This window comes from Ambystoma mexicanum, chromosome 13, assembly GCF_040938575.1.
Source record: "Ambystoma mexicanum isolate Mex_15411 chromosome 13, UKY_AmexF1_1, whole genome shotgun sequence".
Lineage (NCBI taxonomy): Eukaryota > Metazoa > Chordata > Amphibia > Caudata > Ambystomatidae > Ambystoma > Ambystoma mexicanum.
Genome location: NC_090938.1, coordinates 571,354,664 through 571,368,843, shown reverse-complemented (window position 1 = coordinate 571,368,843; position 14,180 = coordinate 571,354,664). Strand labels below are relative to the sequence as shown.

Genomic DNA, 14,180 nt, shown 5'->3' with positions numbered 1-14,180 from the left:
CAGGGTACGTGTATTTCAGGGGTGTGCGGGAAGTTTCACACGCGATTTCAGCAGGGTAAGTGTATTTCAGTGGTGCGTGGGAAGTTTTACATGCGATTTCAGCAGGATACGTGTATTTCAGGGGTGCGCGGGAAGTTTTACATGCAATTGGCCTGGGTACATGTATTTCAGGGGTGCGCGGGAAGTATCACACGCGATTTCAGCAGGGTACGTGTATTTCAGGGGTGCGCAGGAAGTTTCACACGCGATTTCAGCAGGGTACGTGTATTTCAGGGGTGCGCAGGAAGTTTCACACACAATTTCAGCAGGGTACATGTATTTCAGGGGTGTGCGGGAAGTTTTACACGCGATTGGCCTGGGTACGTGTATTTCAGGGGTGCGCGGGAAGTATCACACGCAATTTCAGCAGAGTACGTGTATTTCAGGGGTGCATGGGAAGTTTTACACGCGATTGGCCTGGGTACGTGTATTTCAGGGGTGCGCGGGAAGTTTCACATGCAATTTCAGCAGGGTACGTATATTTCAGGGGTGCACGGGAAGTTTTATACGTGATTGGCCTGGGTATGTGTATTTCAGGGGTACGCGGGAAGTTTCACACGTGATTTCAGCAGGGTACGTGTATTTCAGGGGTGCGCGGGAAGTTTCATACGCAATTTCAGCAAGGTACGTGTATTTCAGGGGTGCGCGGGAAGTTTTACACGTGATTTCAGCAGGGTACGTGTATTTCAGGGGTGCGCGGGAAGTTTTACACGCGATTGGCCTGGGTACGTGTATTTCAGGGGTGTGCGGGAAGTTTCACATGCGATTTCAGCAGGGTATGTGTATTTCAGGGGTGCACGGGAAGTTTTACACGCGATTGGCCTGGGTACGTGTATTTTAGGGGTGCGCGGGAAGTTTCACATGCAATTTCAGCAGGGTACGTGTATTTCAGGGGTGCGCAGGAAGTTTAACATGCGATTGGCCTGGGTACGTGCATTTCAGGGGTGTGCGGGAAGTTTCACACGCGATTTCAGCAGGATACGTGTATTTCAGGGGTGCGCGGGAAGTTTTACATGCAATTGGCCTGGGTACATGTATTTCAGGGGTGCGCGGGAAGTATCACATGCAATTTCAGCAGGGTAAGTGTATTTCAGGGGTGCGCGGGAAGTTTCACACGCGATTTCAGCAGGGTACGTGTATTTCAGGGGTGCGCAGGAAGTTTCACACACAATTTCAGCAGGGTACATGTATTTCAGGGGTGCGAGGGAAGTTTTACACGCGATTGGCCTGGGTACGTGTATTTCAGGGGTGTGCTGGAAGTTTCACACGCGATTTCAGCAGAGTACGTGTATTTCAGGGGTGCACGGGAAGTTTTACACGCGATTGGCCTGGGTACGTGTATTTCAGGGGTGCGCGGGAAGTATCACACGTGATTTCAGCAGGGTACGTGTATTTCAGGGGTGCGCGGGAAGTTTCACACGCGATTTCAGCAGGTTACGTGTATTTCAGGGGTGTGCAGGAAGTTTCACACTCGATTTCAGCAGGGTACATGTATTTCAGGCGTGCGCGGGAAGTTTTACACGTGATTGGCCTGGGTACGTGTATTTCAGGGGTGCGCGGGAAGTTTCACACGCAATTTCAGCAAAGTACGTGTATTTCAGGGGTGCACGGGAAGTTTTACACGCGATTGGCCTGGGTACGTGTATTTCAGGGGTGCGCGGGAAGTTTCACATGCAATTTCAGCAGGGTACGTGTATTTCAGGGGTGCGCTGGAAGTTTAACATGCGATTGGCCTGGGTACGTGTATTTCAGGGGTGCGCGGGAAGTTTCACACGCGTTTCAGCAGGGTACGTGTATTTCAGGGGTGCACGGGTAGTTTCACACGCGATTTCAGCAGGGTATGTGTATTTCAGGGGTGCGCGGGATGTTTTACATGCGATTTCAGCAGGATGCGTGTATTTCAGGGGTGCGCGGGAAGTTTTACACGCGATTGGCCTGGGTACATGTATTTCAGGGGTGCGCGGGAAGTATCACACGCGATTTCAGCAGGGTACGTGTATTTCAGGGGTGCGCAGGAAGTTTAACATGCGATTGGCCTGGGTACGTGTATTTCAGGGGTGCGCGGGAAGTTTCACACGCGATTTCAGCAGGGTATGTGTATTTCAGGGGTGCGCGGGAAGTTTTACATGCGATTTCAGCAGGATACGTGTATTTCAGGGGTGCGCAGGAAGATTTACATGCAATTGGCCTGGGTACATGTATTTCAGGGGTGCGCGGGAAGTATCACACGCGATTTCAGCAGGGTACGTGTATTTCAGGGGTGCGCGGGAAGTTTCACACGCGATTTCAGCAGGGTACGTGTATTTCAGGGGTGCGCGGGAAGTTTTACACGCGATTGGCCTGGGTACGTGTATTTCAGGGGTGCGCGGGAAGTTTCACACGCGATTTCAGCAGAGTACGTGTATTTCAGGGGTGCACGGGAAGTTTTACACGCGATTGGCCTGGGTACGTGTATTTCAGGGGTGCGCGGGAAGTATCACACGCAATTTCAGCAGGGTACGTGTATTTCAGGGGTGCGTGGGAAGTTTCACACGCGATTTCAGCAGGGTACGTGTATTTCAGTGGTGCGCAGGAAGTTTCACACACAATTTCAGCAGGGTACATGTATTTCAGGGGTGCGCGGGAAGTTTTACACGCGATTGGCCTGGGTACGTGTATTTCAGGGGTGCGCGGGAAGTTTCACACGCGATTTCAGCAGAGTACGTGTATTTCAGGGGTGCGCGGGAAGTTTTACACGCGATTGGCCTGGGTACGTGTATTTCAGGGGTGCGCGGGAAGTTTCACACGCGATTTCAGCAGAGTACGTGTATTTCAGGGGTGCGCGGGAAGTTTCACACGCGATTTCAGCAGAGTACGTGTATTTCAGGGGTGCACAGGAAGTTTTACACGCGATTGGCCTGGGTACGTGTATTTCAGGGGTGTGCGGGACGTTTCACATGCAATTTCAGCAGGGTACGTGTATTTCAGGGGTGCGCAGGAAGTTTAACATGCGATTGGCCTGGGTACGTGTATTTCAGGGGTGCGCGGGAAGTTTCACACGCGTTTCAGCAGGGTACGTGTATTTCAGGGGTGCACGGGCAGTTTCACACGCGATTTCAGCAGGGTATGTGTATTTCAGGGGTGCGCGGGAAGTTTTACATGCAATTTCAGCAGGATACGTGTATTTCAGGGGTGCGCGGGAAGTTTTACATGCAATTGGCCTGGGTACATGTATTTCAGGGGTGCGCGGGAAGTATCACACGCGATTTCAGCAGGGTACGTGTATTTCAGGGGTGCGCGGGAAGTTTCACACTTGATTTCAGCAGGGTACGTGTATTTCAGGGGTGCGCAGGAAGTTTCACACGCGATTTCAGCAGGGTACATGTATTTCAGGGGTGCACGGGAAGTTTTACACGCGATTGGCCTGGGTACGTGTATTTCAGGGGTGCGCGGGAAGTTTCACATGCAATTTCAGTAGGGTACGTGTATTTCAGGGGTGCGCAGGAAGTTTAACATGCGATTGGCCTGGGTACGTGTACTTCAGGGGTGCGTGGGAAGTATCACACGCGATTTCAGCAGGGTACGTGTATTTCAGGGGTGCGCCGGAAGTTTCACACTTGATTTCAGCAGGTTACGTGTATTTCAGGGGTGCGCAGGAAGTTTCACACGCGATTTCAGCAGGGTACATGTATTTCAGGGGTGCGCGGGAAGTTTTACATGCGATTGGCCTGGGTACGTGTATTTCAGGGGTGCGCGGGAAGTTTCACACGCGATTTCAGCAGAGTACGTGTATTTCAGGGGTGCGCAGGAAGTTTTTACACGCGATTTCAGCAGGGTACGTGTATTTCAGGGGTGCACGGGAAGTTTTACAAGCGATTGGCCTGGGTACGTGTATTTCAGGGGTGCGCGGGAAGTTTCACATGCAATTTCAGCAGGGTACATGTATTTCAGGGGTGCACGGGAAGTTTTATACGTGATTGGCCTGGGTATGTGTATTTCAGGGGTACGCGGGAAGTTTCACACGTGATTTCAGCAGGGTACGTGTATTTCAGGGGTGCGCGGGAAGTTTCATACGCAATTTCAGCAGGGTACGTGTATTTCAGGGGTGCGCGGGAAGTTTTACACGTGATTGGCCTGGGTACGTGTATTTCAGGGGTGTGCGGGAAGTTTCACACGCATTTCAGCAGGGTACGTGTATTTCAGGGGTGTGTGGGAAGTTTCACACGCGATTTCAGCAGGGTACGTGTATTTAAGGGGTGTGCGGGAAGTTTCACACGCGATTTCAGCAGGGTATGTGTATTTCAGGGGTGCGTGGGAAGTTTTACATGCAATTTCAGCAGGATACGTGTATTTCAGGGGTGCGCGGGAAGTTTTACATGCAATTGGCCTGGGTACATGTATTTCAGGGGTGCCCGGGAAGTATCACACGCGATTTCAGTAGGGTACGTGTATTTCAGGGGTGCGCGGGAAGTTTCACACGCGCTTTCAGCAGGGTACGTGTATTTCAGGGGTGCGCAGGAAGTTTCACACACAATTTCAGCAGGGTACATGTATTTCAGGGGTGCGCGGGAAGTTTTACACGCGATTGGCCTGGGTACGTGTATTTCAGGGGTGCGCGGGAAGTTTCACACGCGATTTCAGCAGAGTACGTGTATTTCAGGGGTGCACGGGAAGTTTTACACGCGATTGGCCTGGGTACGTGTATTTCAGGGGTGCGCGGGGAGTATCACACGCGATTTTCAGCAGGGTACGTGTATTTCAGGGGTGCGCGGGAAGTTTCACACGTGATTTCAGCAGGGTACGTGTATTTCAGGGGTGTGCAGGAAGTTTCACACTCGATTTCAGCAGGGTACATGTATTTCAGGGGTGCGCGGGAAGTTTTACACGCGATTGGCCTGGGTACGTGTATTTCAGGGGTGCGCAGGAAGTTTAACATGCGATTGGCCTGGGTACGTGTATTTCAGGGGTGCGCGGGAAGTTTCACACGCGTTTCAGCAGGGTACGTGTATTTCAGGGGTGTGCGGGAAGTTTCACACGCGATTTCAGCAGGGTATGTGTATTTCAGTGGTGCGTGGGAAGTTTTACATGCGATTTCAGCAGGATACGTGTATTTCAGGGGTGCGCGGGAAGTTTTACATGCAATTGGCCTGGGTACATGTATTTCAGGGGTGCGCGGGAAGTATCACACGCGATTTCAGCAGGGTACGTGTATTTCAGGGGTGCGCGGGAAGTTTCACACGCGATTTCAGCAGGGTACGTGTATTTCTGGGGTGCGCAGGAAGTTTCACACACAATTTCAGCAGGGTACATGTATTTCAGGGGTGTGCGGGAAGTTTTACACGCGATTGGCCTGGGTACGTGTATTTCAGGGGTGCGCGGGAAGTATCACACGCAATTTCAGCAGAGTACGTGTATTTCAGGGGTGCACGGGAAGTTTTACACGCGATTGGCCTGGGTACGTGTATTTCAGGGGTGCGCGGGAAGTTTCACATGCAATTTCAGCAGGGTACGTATATTTCAGGGGTGCACGGGAAGTTTTATACGTGATTGGCCTGGGTATGTGTATTTCAGGGGTACGCGGGAAGTTTCACACGTGATTTCAGCAGGGTACGTGTATTTCAGGGGTGCGCGGGAAGTTTCATACGCAATTTCAGCAAGGTACGTGTATTTCAGGGGTGCGCGGGAAGTTTTACACGTGATTTCAGCAGGGTACGTGTATTTCAGGGGTGCGCGGGAAGTTTTACACGCGATTGGCCTGGGTACGTGTATTTCAGGGGTGTGCGGGAAGTTTCACATGCGATTTCAGCAGGGTATGTGTATTTCAGGGGTGCACGGGAAGTTTTACACGCGATTGGCCTGGGTACGTGTATTTTAGGGGTGCGCGGGAAGTTTCACATGCAATTTCAGCAGGGTACGTGTATTTCAGGGGTGCGCAGGAAGTTTAACATGCGATTGGCCTGGGTACGTGCATTTCAGGGGTGTGCGGGAAGTTTCACACGCGATTTCAGCAGGATACGTGTATTTCAGGGGTGCGCGGGAAGTTTTACATGCAATTGGCCTGGGTACATGTATTTCAGGGGTGCGCGGGAAGTATCACATGCAATTTCAGCAGGGTAAGTGTATTTCAGGGGTGCGCGGGAAGTTTCACACGCGATTTCAGCAGGGTACGTGTATTTCAGGGGTGCGCAGGAAGTTTCACACACAATTTCAGCAGGGTACATGTATTTCAGGGGTGCGAGGGAAGTTTTACACGCGATTGGCCTGGGTACGTGTATTTCAGGGGTGTGCTGGAAGTTTCACACGCGATTTCAGCAGAGTACGTGTATTTCAGGGGTGCACGGGAAGTTTTACACGCGATTGGCCTGGGTACGTGTATTTCAGGGGTGCGCGGGAAGTATCACACGTGATTTCAGCAGGGTACGTGTATTTCAGGGGTGCGCGGGAAGTTTCACACGCGATTTCAGCAGGTTACGTGTATTTCAGGGGTGTGCAGGAAGTTTCACACTCGATTTCAGCAGGGTACATGTATTTCAGGCGTGCGCGGGAAGTTTTACACGTGATTGGCCTGGGTACGTGTATTTCAGGGGTGCGCGGGAAGTTTCACACGCAATTTCAGCAGAGTACGTGTATTTCAGGGGTGCACGGGAAGTTTTACACGCGATTGGCCTGGGTACGTGTATTTCAGGGGTGCGCGGGAAGTTTCACATGCAATTTCAGCAGGGTACGTGTATTTCAGGGGTGCGCTGGAAGTTTAACATGCGATTGGCCTGGGTACGTGTATTTCAGGGGTGCGCGGGAAGTTTCACACGCGTTTCAGCAGGGTACGTGTATTTCAGGGGTGCACGGGTAGTTTCACACGCGATTTCAGCATGGTATGTGTATTTCAGGGGTGCGCGGGATGTTTTACATGCGATTTCAGCAGGATGCGTGTATTTCAGGGGTGCGCGGGAAGTTTTACACGCGATTGGCCTGGGTACATGTATTTCAGGGGTGCGCGGGAAGTATCACACGCGATTTCAGCAGGGTACGTGTATTTCAGGGGTGCGCAGGAAGTTTAACATGCGATTGGCCTGGGTACGTGTATTTCAGGGGTGCGCGGGAAGTTTCACACGCGATTTCAGCAGGGTACGTGTATTTCAGGGGTGCGCGGGAAGTTTCACACGCGATTTCAGCAGGGTACGTGTATTTCAGGGGTGCGCGGGAAGTTTTACACGCGATTGGCCTGGGTACGTGTATTTCAGGGGTGCGCGGGAAGTTTCACACGCGATTTCAGCAGAGTACGTGTATTTCAGGGGTGCGCGGGAAGTTTCACACGCGATTTCAGCAGGGTATGTGTATTTCAGGGGTGCGCGGGAAGTTTTACATGCGATTTCAGCAGGATACGTGTATTTCAGGGGTGCGCAGGAAGATTTACATGCAATTGGCCTGGGTACATGTATTTCAGGGGTGCGCGGGAAGTATCACACGCGATTTCAGCAGGGTACGTGTATTTCAGGGGTGCGCGGGAAGTTTCACACGCGATTTCAGCAGGGTACGTGTATTTCAGGGGTGCGCGGGAAGTTTTACACGCGATTGGCCTGGGTACGTGTATTTCAGGGGTGCGCGGGAAGTTTCACACGCGATTTCAGCAGAGTACGTGTATTTCAGGGGTGCACGGGAAGTTTTACACGCGATTGGCCTGGGTACGTGTATTTCAGGGGTGCGCGGGAAGTATCACACGCAATTTCAGCAGGGTACGTGTATTTCAGGGGTGCGTGGGAAGTTTCACACGCGATTTCAGCAGGGTACGTGTATTTCAGTGGTGCGCAGGAAGTTTCACACACAATTTCAGCAGGGTACATGTATTTCAGGGGTGCGCGGGAAGTTTTACACGCGATTGGCCTGGGTACGTGTATTTCAGGGGTGCGCGGGAAGTTTCACACGCGATTTCAGCAGAGTACGTGTATTTCAGGGGTGCGCGGGAAGTTTTACACGCGATTGGCCTGGGTACGTGTATTTCAGGGGTGCGCGGGAAGTTTCACACGCGATTTCAGCAGAGTACGTGTATTTCAGGGGTGCGCGGGAAGTTTCACACGCGATTTCAGCAGAGTACGTGTATTTCAGGGGTGCACAGGAAGTTTTACACGCGATTGGCCTGGGTACGTGTATTTCAGGGGTGTGCGGGACGTTTCACATGCAATTTCAGCAGGGTACGTGTATTTCAGGGGTGCGCAGGAAGTTTAACATGCGATTGGCCTGGGTACGTGTATTTCAGGGGTGCGCGGGAAGTTTCACACGCGTTTCAGCAGGGTACGTGTATTTCAGGGGTGCACGGGCAGTTTCACACGCGATTTCAGCAGGGTATGTGTATTTCAGGGGTGCGCGGGAAGTTTTACATGCAATTTCAGCAGGATACGTGTATTTCAGGGGTGCGCGGGAAGTTTTACATGCAATTGGCCTGGGTACATGTATTTCAGGGGTGCGCGGGAAGTATCACACGCGATTTCAGCAGGGTACGTGTATTTCAGGGGTGCGCGGGAAGTTTCACACTTGATTTCAGCAGGGTACGTGTATTTCAGGGGTGCGCAGGAAGTTTCACACGCGATTTCAGCAGGGTACATGTATTTCAGGGGTGCACGGGAAGTTTTACACGCGATTGGCCTGGGTACGTGTATTTCAGGGGTGCGCGGGAAGTTTCACATGCAATTTCAGTAGGGTACGTGTATTTCAGGGGTGCGCAGGAAGTTTAACATGCGATTGGCCTGGGTACGTGTACTTCAGGGGTGCGTGGGAAGTATCACACGCGATTTCAGCAGGGTACGTGTATTTCAGGGGTGCGCCGGAAGTTTCACACTTGATTTCAGCAGGTTACGTGTATTTCAGGGGTGCGCAGGAAGTTTCACACGCGATTTCAGCAGGGTACATGTATTTCAGGGGTGCGCGGGAAGTTTTACATGCGATTGGCCTGGGTACGTGTATTTCAGGGGTGCGCGGGAAGTTTCACACGCGATTTCAGCAGAGTACGTGTATTTCAGGGGTGCGCAGGAAGTTTTTACACGCGATTTCAGCAGGGTACGTGTATTTCAGGGGTGCGCGGAAAGTTTCACACGCGATTTTGCTGTCAGAGCGGGGGACGCATATTTCGGGGGTGCGCGGGGAGTCCTACACATGAATTGGCAGTGTGGGTCCTCCCAGGTGTCCCCTCTACCCCCTCCATGGCCCCTGCAGGCAGCCCACACCACTGGGGACTACCCTGCACCCCTGGTCATGTCCCCCAGCACCCCCACCCCCCCAGCAGTGAGGGTCACCTGCCAGCAGGCCCCCACTCATGTCCCCCTGCACCCCCACCCCCCCAGCATTGACAGGCACCTGACAGCAGGCCCTGACACATGTCCCCCAGCCCCCCCACCCCCCATCATTGACGGACACCTGCCAGCAGGCCCCGACACATGTCCCCAGCACCTCCACCCCCCATCATTGACAGGCACCTGCCAGCAGGCCCCGACACATGTCCCCCAGCACCCCCGCCCCCAGCAGTGAGGGGCACCTGCCAGCAGGCCCCCACTTATGTCCCCCTGCACCCCCACCCCCCAGCATTGGCAGGCACCTGCCAGCAGGCCCCGACACATGTCCCCCAGCGCCCCCACCCCCCCATCATTGACAGGCACCTGCCAGCAGGCCCCGACACATGTCCCCCAGCACCCCCACCGCCCCATCATTGACAGGCACATACCAGCAGGCCCCGACACATGTCCCCCAGCCAACACGTCATCACAATCTAGATCCCTGGCTCTTATGGCCACCCAAATCCCACCCCACGCCACCCCAGTCCAAACACCCAACCAAGCTTTACATCCACTCCAAATTGAAATCCCCATTACATGGTAGATCACAAATAAGAAGTATGCGCATGAGTACAAGTCTGTCGGACCCACACAATGGCAACACATGACTGAGAAAACCCACATTGTGACATGCATGAAACCAATGAGAGAAGACCACATATTGAAGTAAGAAAGAAAATGGTATTCAAGTCAAAACGAAGGGAATGAAATCAAAACACACAATAATGCCAATAATAATCAAAATGCAGCATGTCCCAAAAAATTATAAATAAATAAAATGAGAATCCAAATTAATCCAAATGAAAATGTGTCCAAAGTCACCGTCCAACAAAGCAAATCCAAAGGGAAAGAAAAGCGTAATATCCATTGCTCCATGGTGAAGAAAAAAAAAGATGAAGGAGAAATATCCACTGTAAAACTATGTACAAATAGCAAATCCAGGGTCCATGAGCCCAACGACATAAATGAAACCTACAATGAAACCTACCTAATTACTAACTATATACAAAAATGTGGGGCATAGTCCATGCGCCCCAAATGAAAGAAAAAAGAAATGAAACTTAACACTAATGAACTATATGCAATGGCGGTGGGCAAGTCCAACGGCTCACTTGTTGATGTCATGGGCCAGGGCATCATCGAACTCCTGTTCAATGTCTTGGAGGTGGGACTGTTCTCTGGCCCGAGGTCTCGCAGGGATAACGCCATGTCCACCTCCAACTCCCTGCAAATTCCCTCGAGGCACTCAGCCTGCCTCAGCGCCCTGCGCATGGAGTTCTCCGCCCTGACCATTGTGAGCCGTGCCTCCTCCGCCCGCCGCCGCTCTGCACCTATCTGCTGGCCCAACCGCTGCCACACGGAAGACACTCCCATTCCAGGGTCCTCCTGCCCTCCGGCCGATGCCTGCCACTCTGATGTAGATGGCCCGAGCCATGATGCCTCCCACGTTGAGCCTGCCACTGCCTCCGACGCAACTGCCTCTGCCAGCACGACGGCATCCAGGCTGATGGAATCCACCGACACCGTCGTGCACGTGCCCTGCCCGATGATGCCGGCACATCCTCCATCTGCTGGGTTCCAGTTGCTGTGGTGTCCACCCCTGCTGGACCTCCCACTCCCGACTGTGGCAGGGATGGGATCCCCACCGAGCTGGCTGCGTTGGTCAGGGCAGGTCCACAGGGGGCCCTGGTATCATCTGGGCCGGAAGACGGCATGGAGAACGACTGGCGCATAGTCTCAACAGAGGAGGAGAGGGCCGCCAGAGTGGCCGACACATGTACAAAACCCCCGACCATGGACACTCCCAACTAGGCCACGTTGGCACGCTGCTCTTCGTGATGACGTGGGTGCTCCCCCCGGGAAGCACGCACGTCATCACGAATGTCACGCGTGCGCAACGTGACATCAATCAGGACCTTCTCCATACAACCAGGGGTCCCCTCGTCTGCAGGTAGAGGAGTGTCAGATGACATGGACATCCCCCCTACCTGCGGACAGGCCTGGGATGGGGCATCCCTGCCGGTGCATGGTGGTGCAGTCACAGTGTCAGAGACAGTGACATGCACAGGCCCCTCCACGGCGACCTGTGCTGCCTCCGGCCCCTGCCCCTGGACTGCACCACTTGCACCAGTGGTACCACCCCCACCAGGCCCCATGTGCGGCTCACTTGCGGCCTCCTCCTCCTCTGTGGAAACCACCAACCTGGATGGCTCCACACCGTCTTCCGCCGTTGCAAGCCCCTGTGGGGGCTCATCCACCCCTTCCGCTGCAGCCATAGTGGCAGACGCAGCACCCGTCCCCTCACTCCCGGACGATGGTAATTTCTGGGAGGGTGACTGGGCCTTGCGTCGCCGGCCAGTGGGGGCATCCCCGCCGCTTTGCTCCACAGCGCCGTCTCCGCCCTCTTCATCACTTGCCACTGTGTAGAGGGAGACATAGAACACAAGCATCAGGGTACTGTACAATGGTCCCCTAGAGAGGAAGAAATAGCAGATGAGTGGCACTGTCAAACATCACTTCCATCATGTCCCTCCAAAACACATGGGTCAGTGCAGGCAAAACACATGCAGTAACAGGCATGGCGCATGCTATGAACATTAGCATACATGTCCAAGGGACTCTTGAAACATACAATGGTGGTTTGAAACTCACATGCATCATGGGTCATGCCTATCACATGCACACACTTCACCGTAGTTTCATCCATCTGGCCTCGTACACCCCAGACACAGTGGATACAAGGATGAGTAGGCTGCATCAGTGAATCTGAACATTGTCACAGACATGTGTCATGCATCCATGGCATTTACAAGTCACAGACACGCAAGTCAGACACACAGACATGGACACCATACATATCCATGACAGCAGCACCCATCTCTCACACCCCATCCATGTCCAATAACAGAGACAGGCATGCATTGATGTGTGCATTCCGCATGCTGCTCCGCATGTTGCATTGTAACACATGCACCTACCATGTGGTTCACACATTACTGGTCTCACATGCATGACCATGATGTCCCTGCACACACACATACGTACATGGCCTATGTCACACATACAGGCAAGTATCAGACAACCAGCACCCTGCAACATGCCCTGTCTCACACAGCAATGCTTGGCCACTTACCGCTCAACTCCAGACGGGTCTGCCTCTGAAGGATCTGGGCGTGGAGCGCTGGGCCTATGCGTTCCAGGACCCTCATCTGGATGGTACGCATGCTGCCCCGGCCTCCCTCCACGAGGCGCCGGGCCTTTATGAGGGTCCTGGACCTCAAGTCCTCCCAGCGCTTCTTGACTTGCTTGATGTTGCGGGTTGCCACACCCTCCGCGTTGATGGCAACCACAAAGTCGTCCCAGATCCTATCCCGTCCTTCCTTGTTGGCGCGTGATGTTCTGAAGAGGGCATCATAATGCCCCAGGACATGCTCCACCAGGACACCAACTTCCTTCTGACTGAAGCTGGTGGCCCTCTGCCCCTCTGTCGCCAGTGGTCTCACATGGTGTTTGCCCCGACATGGCGACCCCCAAGGCAGGTGTGGGTGGGCAACTGGGTCCTGGGGCTGGGCTGTGGAGCGATGGTATCCCAGTCGGGAGTCTTCTGTTCCAGCAGGGGTGGACACAGCAACTGGACCCCTGCAGATGGCTGATGTGCAGGCACCAAATAGCAAGGCACGTGGGCAGCAGGCAGTCAGGCAGCAGCAGATGGCAGGTGGGAGCGTGCTCGGGGCTCTGGGGGGCAGGGAAATGGCCTTCAGGGCAGGAGCGTGGTCTTCTGTGTGTTTTCGTGTGGGCAGCTTGATACGGAGTGATTTGGCACGTGAAAAAATTGCACGTCAGCGTGTAATTCGAGGAAAGGCCCTTAGCGCATAAGCGCATCAGCACACGTATGCGATTTCATTGGACCAAAGGCCCTTAGCGCATAAGCGTGTCTGTGACGTATTGTGCATGGGCGTTGCCCTTTCGCGTGTAAAACGTCCCATGAATCCCAGGAATACACGTACCCTGCTGAAATCACGTGTGAAACTTCCCGTGCACCCCCGAAATACACGTACCCTGCTGAAATCGCATGTGAAACTTCCCGCGCACCGCTTAAATACACATACCCTGCTGAAATTGCGTGTGAAACTTCCTGTGCACCCCCGAAATACACGTACCCTGCTGAAATCGCATGTGAAACTTCCTGCGCACCCCCGAAATACATGTACCATGCTGAAATCGCGTGTGAAACTTCCCGCGCACCCCCGAAATACACGTACCCTGCTGAAATTGCGTGTGAAACTTCACGTGCACCCCTGAAATACACATACCCCAATCGCACAGGGCCCTTTCCCCCAGGAATACACGTACCCCACTCAGTATGTGCGTGCTTTTTATTTGTGCACACTTTTGTAATGCGCAGGGACGCTACCGCCTGCCTTCGTGTGGCGGACGTGTTTAGGCCTGTGCATGTCTTTGCTCGTGCGCGGGTTTGCCCTATTCGATTCCATGAATACGTGTGGTTCGCGTGCATGTGGGCGTTCCGTGTACTTCCCAGCAGTACTTCCCCCGTTACGCCTTCTTTTTCACGCGTTATTCCCCATTCCGCGTGTTACGCCACCTGTTCTGCCTACTTTTGTTGTGTGCGCTGCACTATGTGCACTTTCGCTGTGCGCTTAGCGCACGCTGTTTGGAGATGTGTGTGCCAGCATGCGCCATGCACGGATTTGGCGCACAACCAGTGGGAAAGTGGCGCAGCGCCTTCCTTGAAACGCACGCGTGTGCGTGCGCTTGCTTTCTCACGCTTGCGCCTTCTTGCGCCTGCTTGCGCTGGGATTTTCGGCGCACGTTTGTTCC

At 53.5% G+C, this 14,180-nt stretch overlaps 1 protein-coding gene across 1 annotated transcript in view; it reads left to right on the top strand.

Annotated features, from left to right (window-relative positions):
* The window catches only part of NXPH3 (neurexophilin 3), a 160,859-nt gene that overhangs the window by 111,236 nt on the left and 35,443 nt on the right, over nucleotides 1–14,180 (top strand). The window lies entirely within an intron of this gene.